The sequence below is a fragment of the Procambarus clarkii genome, chromosome 47, assembly GCF_040958095.1.
Source record: "Procambarus clarkii isolate CNS0578487 chromosome 47, FALCON_Pclarkii_2.0, whole genome shotgun sequence".
In the NCBI taxonomy this organism is placed as follows: Eukaryota; Metazoa; Arthropoda; class Malacostraca; order Decapoda; family Cambaridae; genus Procambarus; species Procambarus clarkii.
Window position 1 is genome coordinate 7,289,771 of NC_091196.1, and position 9,136 is coordinate 7,298,906.

Consider the following 9,136-nt stretch of genomic DNA (forward strand, 5'->3'; position numbering starts at 1 on the left):
TCCAGCAGCCGCCCACGAAGCCCCCACACGGCGACAACGAGCTGAGCGGGGAGGGGGTCGTATCACTAAAGCTTTTACCCCTCCTACGGTTCTAAAACGCCTTTTCCTCGAGCACTTTTCTTCTCGCTCCCGCTCCGTTTCTGTCTTCGCCGATGGGTCTAAGTCAGCGAATGGTGTTGGCTACTCTGTTGTTTTTCCTGATCGCACTTATATGTGTCGCTTGCCTCCGGAGACTAGCATCTTTACAGCGGAACTTTATGCTCTTCTCTATGCTCTTCGTCTCCTGCTTTCTCGTTGTCAGTCTTCCTTTGTAGTTGTTGTTGACTCTCGTAGTGCCCTCATGGCTCTCGGGTCCTTTAATCCGGTTCATCCTCTGGTTGTCGAGATCCAGCATTGGCTGTTTCTCGTTCACAGTAAATTTAAGTCGGTTGAGTTTTGTTGGGTTCCCAACCATATTGGTGTGTCTTTAAATGAGCGTGCGGATGCTGCCGCCAAGGAAGCTGTCCGCTCTTGTCCCATCTCTCGTAAAGGTATTCCATATTCCGACTTTTACCCGGTTATCCATTCCTCAGTCCTTACCCGTTGGCAGGCTTCTTGGTTGTCTGTTACTGGTAACAAGCTACGTACTCTTAAATGTTGTGTTTCCTCGTGGCAGTCCTCCTTCCACCGTAACCGGCGGTGGGAAACAGCTCTGGCGAGGTTGCGTATTGGCCATACTCGCTTAACCCATGGTCACTTGATGGAGCGCCGCCCTGCTCCTTATTGTCCTAGTTGCATTGTCCCTCTTACGGTCGTGCATGTCCTTCTTGAATGTCCTGACTTCCAGGACGAGCTTGTGTCTTGCTTTCCGACCGCCCCTCGCGGTCACCTGTCCCTCGATAGAATTCTTGGTGACTCGGATACTTTTGATATCGTTCGCCTTATGCGTTTTTGTTCTCGTATTGACATCCTTGGTGATATTTAGCGCCCTCTGATTATTTTGCATATTTGATGGTGCTACATAGCCTTCCCGGTTTGGTGCCTTCTTTTGATAATTACTTACTTACTTACTTCCTTGAGAGGCGTGGTGAAATGTTTGAGGCCATGGTTGGCTAAAGTCAGTCTTGTTGTGGGAGTTTAACTGGCAAGTCCTCCGAGGTCTCCGGTTGTGGCAGCAGCGAAGTGAAGCAGACAGCTATGAGAGAACCTGTTGTGATCTTAGCGACCAAGTTAAGTCTGCAGTATGTGAGTATTGAATGTAAGACTAACCGGGTGTGGAGCGTTGTAGTAATCATTCCGTATTATGGACTTAGGCGGAAGTAGTTACGAGTGCAAGTGGTGACCGCGGATGTCAAGTGGTCTATGGGCATTGGAAGTGTATTTACCTAATAGAGTATGTTAATATGTTATTATTTGTCAGAGTCTATTCTTTGTAATTAAATGACAAAACCCGACGGCCTTTAAATACCTTCCATATGTTCACTCATTGTGTTCCAGCACAAACCTAGTGGTACGCCTCAAGGGTCTGGTGTGTGTAGGAGTACACGGTGGTAGTAACGGTTGCTGAGGCAAGGTGTTATGTGTTGTGTAATCGCTGTGTGCGGAATGAACCGGGGTTCAGCGTCACAACAGAAGCACCACCTCTACTACTAACACCAGAGGGAAGCACCACCTCTACTATTAACACCAGAGGGAAGCACCACTTCTACTACTAACACCAGAGGGAAGCACCACCTCTACTACTAACACCAGGGGGAAGCACCACCTCTACTACTAACACCAGGGGGAAGCACCACCTCTACTACTAACACCAGAGGGAAGCACCACCTCTACTACTATCACCAGGGAGCACCACCTCTACTACTAACACCAGAGGGAAGCACCACCTCTACTACTATCACCAGGGAGCACCACCTCTACTACTAACACCAGAGGGAAGCACCACCTCTACTACTATCACCAGGGAGCACCACCTCTACTTCTAACACCAGAGGGAAGCACCACCTCTACTACTATCACCAGGGAGCACCACCTCTACTACTATCACCAGGGAGCACCACCTCTACTTCTAACACCAGAGGGAAGCACCACCTCTACTACTAACACCAGAGGGAAGCACCACCTCTACTACTAACACCAGGGGGAAGCACCACCTCTACTACTATCACCAGGGGGAAGCACCACCTCTACTACTATCACCAGGGGGAAGCACCACCTCTACTACTAACACCAAGGGGAAGCACCACCTCTACTACTAACACCAGGGGGGGCACCACCTCTACTACTATCACCAGGGGGAAGCACCACCTCTACTACTAACACCAGGGGGAAGCACCACCTCTACTACTATCACCAGGGGGGAGCACCACCTCTACTACTAACACCAGGGGAGCACCACCTCTACTACTAACACCAGGGGAGCACCACCTCTACTACTAACACCAGGGGAGCACCACCTCTACTACTAACACCAGGGGAGCACCACCTCTACTACTAACACCAGGGGAGCACCACCTCTACTACTAACACCAGGGGAGCACCACCTCTACTACTAACACCAGGGGAGCACCACCTCTACTACTAACACCAGGGGAGCACCACCTCTACTACTAACACCAGGGGAGCACCACCTCTACTACTAACACCAGGGGAGCACCACCTCTACTACTAACACCAGGGGAGCACCACCTCTACTACTAACACCAGGGGAAGGACCACCTCAACTACTAACACCAGGGGGGAGCACAACCTCTACTACTAACACCAGGGGAGCACCACCTCTACTACTAACACCAGGGGAGCACCACCTCTACTACTAACACCAGGGGAGCACCACCTCTACTACTAACACCAGGGGAGCACCACCTCTACTACTAACACCAGGGGAGCACCACCTCTACTACTAACACCAGGGGAGCACCACCTCTACTACTAACACCAGGGGAAGGACCACCTCAACTACTAACACCAACGGAGCTCACACTGGAGAGTCACCGGGTAATGAACTTTAGTATGAAGAAGGAGCTCAGCGTCATACTATTGGGAATTCGGCTCAGAACTGGCCTATTGACATGTGTACATACCTTAACTGAGCCACTATGACTTACCCTCTCTTTCCAAGTCTTAGCGTGACCTCCTTCTAGGTCACCTTTTTGTTTTCTGAATGTTGTCATCCGGCATACAATTATTTATCTATCATTTCTCTTAGAAATCCTCAACAGGGCAAGGTCAAACACATTGTCTAACAGACAAACATTTATTCAAAAATAACCGGGTAATATCAGATAATGGTTCAACATAAAAAGAATTACTCTTACTTATGAACAATACACCATCTGATGGTCTCTGCTTGGCTGCTGCCTGCTCCTCTTAAGTAAGTAAGTAATTATCAAAAGAAGGCACCAAACCCTGCTCCTAAGCCACCCACTGTGCCTCAGTCACCACGCCGTCTGGGCTAGACCTTTTACATGAAATTTAAAACTATCAAAAAAATATCAACGCTCTAACCTTACACTGCGTCAGGCATAATGCATGAATCCGTCCACCTTTCAAGCATATATTGTTGCCCTCACAACCCTCTGTATCACAGCCGGAAGATCACCTACTCTCGCTACACAACAAGTCTCCTCTATGGTGATTGATCTTCCTAGTTATTACTACTGGGGTCATCAATCAGTGGGTCCTCAAATTAAGTATATCATCTTGCAGTTTCACCAATATCGCTGCTACCTCAACTAATAACTAATCATGTCCAGCTAGTACCACTGCTACATCAACTCTGGACGCACCACGTTCATCATACATTAACCTGTAATTCCATTACCATAAAATAATAAACTATATTTTCCCATCGAAATACAAATAAGATTCATTAAAACAAATTCTTCATGCAATTCCATATTCCGTGCGCCGACCTGAACTGCAGGATTACACCCTACCTGGACGAGTCTACACCAAATATCTCCGTCCGCCAGAGACCTCTCCCCCTAAGACAGCCCCTAACCCGGGCCGAGCGTGCATGCTTCGCTCCCGCCTTCATAATATAAATTCGCCTTAAACTCGTCGAATACACACACGGTACGTCACATATAGTCGACCACTCACCTCCAAGTTACTTATCTAAGTGCTCATCTGTAACACATCTCCTCCTTGCAGTTGCCCTCAGGCTAGAGGAGGAGCAGGCAGAATGTATCCGTCCTCCTGTTTGACATAGTCCTAGGCCTAAGGTCTAGTCTTCAGTGCGCCAAATAGGTCAGCTACAGTGGTACTAAGTGTGCACCGCCCCTCCTACCAACTGTGGTAAGCCCTGGATGTGTGGATTGGCCAGAAATTAAGTCAGTAATTGTTAATGTGGCAATATCGAGGCCCGCTGAGGGGAGAGTCGTGAGGTAGGTGGGCCGCCTCACGGTACCTGGAGCCCCAGGCACCTACCTTACCTTGAGGTTACCTTGAGGTGCTTCCGGGGCTTAGCGTCCCCGCGGCCCGGTCGTCGACCAGGCCTCTGCTGCTGAAATGGGATTGGCACCACTCATGTGGAAAATAGCCTTGTGCCCTCCCTACCCAAGGTCGTGGTTTGTGTGCGCGACTAGTGTGTTTACACAAGAGACTGCCAGGACACCCCATATAGTGCCCCTACACTATGTGTGGGTGTAAACCTAGTGGCTTGCAGGTGTCTATATGTATATGTGTGTGTGTGTGTGTAGGGTAGAGTGCAGTGTTGAAGACATACCACCCAACAACACATGAAGTGAGCCGCAGCAAATAGATGGTTGCGAGAAGATGGATACGAGAAGCAAGACTTTGAGACAACAAGTGACCATGGCTAGTGTGCCCGGGAACTATAACAGCCCCCCCCCCCCCAACCCGGCGTGGGCTCCTGTCCCCGCCGGGGGCGCCCCGGGTGCTGATCCCCACCCGGGGCCCTGCAGTGAGGATCCCAACCCAGGGCCCTCCAACAGTACTGGTACAGGTGACTCTACAACAGAGGATGATGGTAACTACCAACTAGTCCAAGGCAGAAACAACATGAGACGGGACAGGTTACAGCGACAGGGTGAGCAGCAACAGCAACCTCAACAGCAACAACAACGACAAGACGAAGACAGTGAGTGGCACACCCTAATCTTTCCTGAAATGGGATTGACAGCAGCAGAGAAGCTCAGATGGATTGTTGAGGCCGCCCGCGCCCACAGAGGAAAGTATCTCATAGAGAGCAGGTGTGTAGGTGGCAATGTTAGTGCACGGGTGCAGGGTTACAGTGCCCTGAAGTACTTCACAGAGACCAGTCTCGAGTATCGAGGTAAGGATGTTAAATTGTTGGAAGCAAACCCACAGACAAGACAAACTAAAATTATAATTAAGAATTTTAGTATTCATGTTGACGTTGAATTTCTCAAGGACCATGAACAGATTGTTTGGGTCGAGCGCAACACTGGACCAGGGGGACTGCTCAAAAATCAAGCAATTGCTATGTGGAAGGGAGACCTGCCCCCAGTCATTAAAATACCAGGCATGAGGGCGTGCAAAGTGGAGAGGTATATTGGCAGCCCGTCCTTATGTGGCAACTGTCAACGGTGGGATCACAGAACGTGTCAATGTGATCGCCCAATTAGGTGTGGGTGTTGCAGTGGCTCTCGCGACACCAAGCAGTGTCTGGCCAAGCTTAAACCGGGTGAGGGTGGCGGGGTAATACCTAGATGTGTCAACTGCAAGCAGCCCCATCATGCCTGGAACAGATATTGCAGTAAGAGGCCTGACTGGCAGGGCTTGAGAAGGACGCCGACGCAGACAGCAGGTGGACCAGTGAACCGGGGATGGGAATGGCTTCGTGAACAATACCACAGCAAGCCAGGGTCCAGCCTACAGTAGGCAGACAAGCCAGGGTCCAGCCTACAGTAGGCAGACAACAGCCTGGGGTAGTGGTGGAGTGACCCACCCAACCCGTTCTCGCAAATTTAATAAGTCAATATTGACTTATTAAATATGTGCATAGGTGACATACTTAACATAATAGATACCCTTAAAAAGATTCATAGAAAACACCGACCTTACCTAACCTTGTTAGTATTTTAAGATAAGCATCTTATTGCTTCGTAATTACAATTATTACCTAACCTATAATAGGTATAGGTTAAGTAATAATTGTAATTACGAAGCAATAAGATGCTTATCTTAAGATACTAACAAGGTTAGGTAAGGTCGGTGTTTTCTATGAATCTTTTTAAGGGTATCTATTATGTTTAGTATATCACCTATGCACGTAGTTAATAAGTCAATATTGACTTTACGAATTTGCGAGAACGGGTTGCCCACCACCATCCCGCACATGCCCAACCAGACCCCATTCCTCTCACAAACCCACTTACCTCTACCCCACTCACTAACCCCCAACCCTATCTCCCTCACTAACCCCAACCCTACCCCACCCAACAATCCCATTCCTGCCTCATCACCCATACCCCCTTACGCCTCCCAGTCAACCAGCTCTTCCGCCTCTCAGGCATCCCTCCCTTCCTCCCAACCTACCACTCCTCCTCCTCACTCATCAGGCAACACCTCACTGGGTCCAGATAAAACAATGCCGCCAGATATGGAAGCAATGATTACCCACGTGATAAAAAATCACCCACTCATGCAAGAACTAATGAGCAAGCAAAATAAACTTGAGAATACCCTATGTACAATCCAGAAGACCCAGGAGGACATTTTTCAAATTCTGCAGGGCCTGAACTTGTTTCAGGCGAGTTCAGCAAGTTGCAACTTGGTGCATGAGGATGCAACACGAGCCACGGCACATAACAGCAGATTCATTGCTATCGCTAGCCCAGTAAACACAACACCTTTAGTGAACACCTCAACACCAGTGAACACATCTACACCAGTGAACACATCTACACCAGTGAACGCAACACCTTTAGTGAACACCTCAACACCAGTGAACACATCTACACCAGTGAACGCAACACCTTTAGTGAACACCTCAACACCAGTGAACACATCTACACCAGTGAACGCAACACCTCTAGTGAACACCTCAACACCAGTGAACACATCTCCACCAGTGAACGCAACACCTCTAGTGAATACATCAACACCAGTGAACACATCTACACCAGTGAACGCAACACCTTTAGTGAACACCTCAACACCAGTGAACACATCTACACCAGTGAACGCAACACCTCTAGTGAACACCTCAACACCAGTGAACACATCAACACCAGTGAACACATCAACACCAGTGAACGCAACACCTCTAGTGAACACCTCAACGCCAGTGAACACATCTACACCAGTGAACGCAACACCTCTAGTGAACACCTCAACACCAGTGAACGCAACACCTCTAGTGAACACCTCAACACCAGTGAGCACATCTACACCAGTGAACGCAACACCTCTAGTGAACACCTCAACACCAGTGAACACATCTACACCAGTGAACGCAATACCTTTAGTGAACACCTCAACACCAGTGAACACATCTACACCAGTGAACGCAACACCTTTAGTGAACACCTCAACACCAGTGAACACATCTACACCAGTGAACGCAACACCTCTAGTGAACACCTCAACACCAGTGAACACATCAACACCAGTGAACGCAACACCTCTAGTGAATACATCAACACCAGTGAACCAACCACCACCAGTCAACACCACACCACCAACAGTGAACACCACCACCAACAGTGAACACAACGACACTGGTGTACACAACACCATTGACCACTGGCACCCATACATACAGTACCACCAGCACATGACGGTGGTGCAACACCACATACAACACCACCAGTGCACACACTCTCACCAGCAACAACACCGCACACAGTGCATCTGATGACCAACACCTCCACGATGGATACCCACGGTGAAGAAAGTCTCACTATCCTACAATGGAACTGCAATGGAGACACCCACACTTTGGTGCCAACTGTCATCAGCCCAATGTCTATGGACAGAAGCTGTCACTCTGTCAGGGGAAGTGAAAACCTTAGAGTCATGGGTGATGAACAGCCAACTCACCTCAGAGGAGGAAGATTGGACTATACTCTTCTACTGAATGCACAGGACACGGATGCCAGTACACACATTGTGCACAGTTTATGTAGTGACCATTGGGCACTGATTACCACCGTCGACATGAGCAAGAGAAGGAAAGAGACAAATAAAAGAAAAAGGTTATCACTCGGACCAGATATGAGGCCGCACTTCATAAACAGGATGAGTGACTGGTTCACGGAATACCAAATCCCAGAAAACATTGATACATTTGTTGATGACCTTAATCACCAAATTGAGAGCTGTCTCGGAGTTCCATGCCGTACGCCTGCGCGAAGTAACCCTCAGAGGAAGAAAATAAAATGGCATGAGAACGATTACATAAAGATGCTTAATGCAAATGTAAGAGATATGAGTAGAGAGTACCGGAGACATCCCACTGAAAGTAACCAAGAGTTGTTTAAAACTGTGTGTCAAGTAGCCAGTGAAGAGAAGATTAAAGAGCGGGAAAGACAACGGCTTGAGCTCACTAGCTCTATTGGACGAGAAACATCTGCAAGACAAGTGTGGGCAGGGTTGTGGTCAAGAGACATATTGTTTCTCAGGGGTTGTGGTCAAGAGACATATTGTTTCTCAGGGGTGCTGGTCAAGAGACATATTGTTTCTCAGGGGTTGTGGTCAAGAGACATACTGTTTCTCAGGGGTTGTGGTCAAGAGACATACTGTTTCTCAGGGGTTGTGGTCAAGAGACATATTGTTTCTCAGGGGATGTGGTCAAGAGATATATTGTTTCTCAGGGGTTGTGGTCAAGAGGTCCTGGGTTCGACCGCGGGTCATCCGGGATCCCAGGATTCGCTGTGGTCCCGGGTTCGATCCCGGGCGCCTGCGAGAAACAATGGGAAGAGTTTCTTTCACCCTATGCTCCTGTTGCCTAGCAGTAAAATAGGTACCTGGAAGTTAGCCAGCTGTCACGGGCTGCTTTCTGGGAGTAGATGCCTGGTCGAGGACCGGGCCGCGGGACACTAAAGCCCCGAAATCATCTCAAGATAACCTCAAGAAGAAGAGACATATTGTTTCTCAGGGGTTGTGGTCAAGAGACATACTGTTTCTCAGGGGTTGTGGACAAGAGACATACTGTTTCTCAGGGGTT